Below are 4,653 nucleotides of genomic sequence, written 5' to 3'. Positions count from 1 at the left end.
TGAGCTTGGGTTAGTAATAATAATTGTGTCATAGAGGACATGATGGTTTGGAGCAGAGAATATGGGTTGTACATATTCATTTATAGAAAAGCCCTTGGTAATGAGTTAGATTAAAGAGACATGCTGAAGATGATTTTAAGATTCTTGATTGGGGCTACAGGAAAAATACATGAGAAAGACTAGAAAGTCTTCGGTGCATACAAGGAAATTAAAAAATCCATTTTGGGTGCATTAATTTTAGAAGTGTGCACATCTACTAAGAATATGCATGTAAAAACATTCATAAAATTTATTTGGAACCAGAAAAGACCTAGAATAACAAAAGCAATCCTGGGCAACAAAGGCAAGGCAGGAGGTATTACAATCCCTGACTTGAAATTCTACTACAAAGCTACTGTGATAAAATCAAATGATACTGGCAAAAAAGCAGACCTGAAGATCAATGGAACAGATTAGAAGATGCAGATACAACTACAAATACACTCAGGAATCTTATGTTTGACAAAGTTCCTAAATGTCAAAAGAAATTACCAACGAAGTGAAAATACATTGCACAAATTTGGAAAAAATCTTAACCAATAATCACTCAGACAAGGTTCTTCTATCTAGAATATATGAAGAATTTAAAAAAATTATGCTCCCAAAATTTGAAGTCCTAATCCAAAAATGGGCATCTGAGATGAATATGGACTTCTCAGAAGAAGAAATACAAGAAGCCAATAAATACATGAAAAAATGCTCTACATCACTAGCCATTCATGAAATGCAAATTAAAACACTGAGATACCATCTCATCCCAGAAAGAATGGTTATTATAAAGAAATGAATCAACAACAAATGTTGGAGAGGCTGCAGGGAAAAAGGAATCCTTCTCCACTCCTGGTGGAAATGTAGACTGGTACAACCATTATGGAAATCAATGTGGAGACTCCGCAAAAAACTAGGATTGGAACTCCCATTCAATCCAGTGATTCCCGTTCTGGGAATTTTCCCAAAAGAACTGAAAAAATCATATCATAGTGATGTATGTGCACCCATATTCATAGTAGCACAATTTGTGATAGCCAAATCTTGGAAACAAACAAAATGCCCATCAGCTGAGAAATGGATGAAAAAGATGTGGTATTTTTATACAGTCAACAAGCTGAAAGGCTTCATAGGTAAGTGGATACAACTAGAGGCTATATTCATAAGTGAAATAAATTAGACCCACATGTGTAAATATTGTGTTGTCTTCTTAGTATAAGAACCTAAAAGAAGAAATAAAACCTGAAAGATATAACAGATATAGTAAAATGGAAATAAATGGAACTAAAGGATTAAACAATGAAGGTGAGAGAAAGGAGAAAAGAGGGAAAACGTAAGGGAAAAAACATGCAACTATATATAGAGGAGGTGATTGTACTAAAATTTTCCACCAGTTTTTTGAAAATAACAGTTAATGTGTAGAAATTTCACCTTGACTAATTCTGTATGCTGATATCTGTGAAATGAGCAACTACATCAAGGACAGCAATGTATAATACAAACCCTACGGTTGAACACCTCTCATCTTGGTCTTCTAAATGTCTACTGTTTCCAATGTCTTATCAATTATTATACTCTCTTTAAAATATTTTTTTAAAAAGACAAGGAAAGAAAAGACAAAGAAGAAAATTAAGATTTCTTGAAACCAAACATTAATATCCAATTATTTGTCCAATCTTGCGTAACTGTATCTGTTAATCTGAGCAACAGATTTGACATTACATGTAGATATATATAAACCATTGTTAATCAGCTATTCCTTTTTAAAAATCTGTAACATATGTTACATGTTACCCTATCATTGTTGCACGTTACCCTATCTTTGTTTCTGATTTTCTTGCTTTTGTTTTTACTTTACAAAATAAAATAAAATAAAATTTAAAAAATATATGTGGTACTCCATATACTGTTAATCCAGTAACAGGACAATAAAGCATTATACTTGTGTAAGGCTAGAGTTCAGAGAAAAGATCTAAGAAATGAAGATACAATTGATGATTATTCATATAGTAATAAATTTTATAGCCATAAGACAAGATTTTAATAATTTAGAGCACTGTAGATAGAAGAGAAATGAGGTTTAAGAACTGAGCCCTAACACACTATACTACTTACTGACTGGGTATATAAAAAGAAAAAGTAAAAGAGACCAGTATTGAACTAGGAGAATAAAGAAAACCTGGTGCTCTGGAAGGCCTGTGAAGAAAACCATTGAAAGGCAAAGTGAGCAATTGTTTCAAACGTGGATGATCTAGAAGAAGTGGAAGAAGAATTTACCATTGCCTATTACAACAGTGGGAGTAATAGGCCTGACAAAGATCAAGGACCAATTTTCAGGCTATAAAATGAAGTTTACAAAGTGGAACAGATAAAAAAGACAAAGAGTATGAGAACAAGTATACTTTTATTAAAAGATCTTTTGTTTCTATGCTAGTGGCAGTCATCTTGGATGTGGGAAAAATTATAATGTAAAGAGGGGAGGGATAAGTGCTGGAGGGGTAGGTTGTGTGTGACATAAAACATGGAGAAGGGATAAGTGTTCAGTAGAGATAAGACCCACAGTAGGGGCTCCTAATGTGGTACTGGTCCATAGCATGTCAAGAACCAGGCTGCCTAGCAAGAGGCTAGAGGCTGGCAAGTGGAGAAGGTTCATCTGCATTTCCAGCCAGTCCCTATGCTCACATTACAACTGGAGCTTTATATTATGTCAGATAAATGGCAGGATTAGAGTTTTCTAGGATTCCAATCCTTACTGTAAACTGCAAATGGACCTTGACTGTATGCTTTTGTGAATCACTGCAGAATCACTGGCAGAATCTTCCCCCATGCACTCTTCCCTGCACACCACCTTTGCAAAAGTTGTCTTCCATGAAGCAATTCCCTGGTGATGGAAAGGTTGGGGAATGTGACCTGGAGCACAAATAACTCAGAAAATAGAAAAGACTTTAGGGATAAAGTACCATCTCCATTCCATCTGGTGGCTTTAGTTTTCTGGAAAGGTAGAGAGAGCCAATGAGATCCTCAAGTGAGCTCTGGAAAAACTTTGCCAAAAACATATCTGAATCCTGACTGATTGTTGCCAATGTTAAGTTTGGGCCTATTTCAGAGGTTCTATGGGAGGTCATTCCTATCTTCTGATATGATAGTAGACTCAGAGATCATGAGACTCTTACAATAATTCATTAATCTGGGCCAACTACAACAGGCTACCCAAATGCATGGGAACAAAGTCCTTCCCAGGACCACCTACTGTCCACCTTACACACAAGGGATCAGAAAAACTTAAAGAGAGGAGGCACCTGCTCACCAATTAAAGGCAAAACAGAAAGGCCCCTTCTCAGTGATACTTGGCACATCCACTGCAGGAAATGTGGTAGGGATAGAAAATTGGATTCCTCTTTCTACAATACAGCCAGTGTCACCCAAACCGACAGGATCATCCAAAAGAGAAAGGTAGCCCTATGAGCCTCTGGAAGACTTGAGATTGTTCTTTAAAAAACAAGTCTTCAATACTACCATAGGAAAAGTAAAAATCTGACCTGATTCTCATATTTGGTCTAAAGTTTGTTTCTCCTGTGAAACAGGCAGCTCAATTGGCACTAACATTTTTTCTTAATTCTAAATATCTCTATCTATCTATCTATCTATCTATCTATCTATCTATCTATCTATGTATCTATCTATATTTGGTACGGGATCTTTTATGCAGCTCAGACTCATAGTAATCCTCCTTTCTCAGTCTCTCCAGTGCTGGGGTTACAGGTGTGCGCTTCCATGCCTGGTTTCCAGAGCCAGCAGGGCACGGGTCCTGCATGGCATGTGGCACCTGGGATCTAATCCAGGACCTTGTACTTGCCAGGCAGGCACTTAGATCACCGAGCTATCTCCCCAGCTGATGGGCACTAACTCATTTCATGTTTTCTGACAGGTTTTTTTTTCTTCAGTCCAGGCAGTGAGCCACAGCACCCCAAGGCAGTTAGTGAACACATAATCCCCAGTGGGAGGGATTTGTAGCCCTTTCTAGCTTGAAAAAGCAGTGGAGTCAAAGACTCTCACTCCCTCAGTGCCCCATATGTAACTACAGTGGTCTCTCACTTACTGCAGAGGTTACGTTCCAGACGAAATGTAACCCCGCGATACATGAAAATCAGTGAGGTAGTGACATTTTAGTATTTATATATATTTTAAGGCTTTGTAAGCCCCTCTCACATTCCTATAAGACTTTCCCACACTTTTAAAAACACATCTAAGGTTTTTAGCCATTTTCTAAACTCATAAACCTATATAATTTTAATAACATGTGTACTGTACGGTACTGCAGAATGCCACAATATAGTGAAAAACTCGCGATAAATAATTTAGATTAGTATTTTTTGAAAACCTATGGAACTGTGAGTCAGCAAAAGTCAAATACCAAAATAATAAGGGACTATTGTATGGGGATATGTGTCTCTTGGTGGAAATGAGGCAGGCGATTAGGGCACAGAAAAGCTGGCCGGTGGTGTAGGTGTGACCTATTAATTACAAGATCCAAGCAAGGCAATGATCCGGAGAATATTCAGAAGATTCTTTAATCTAGCAATTAATTGGAAAGATTCTCACCCTGACTAACTATATATACTGATA

The sequence above is a fragment of the Octodon degus genome, unplaced genomic scaffold, assembly GCF_000260255.1.
Source record: "Octodon degus isolate 3935 unplaced genomic scaffold, OctDeg1.0 scaffold00260, whole genome shotgun sequence".
Lineage (NCBI taxonomy): Eukaryota > Metazoa > Chordata > Mammalia > Rodentia > Octodontidae > Octodon > Octodon degus.
The sequence above is the reverse complement of the archived record's forward strand: the minus strand, read 5'-3'. Positions refer to the sequence as shown.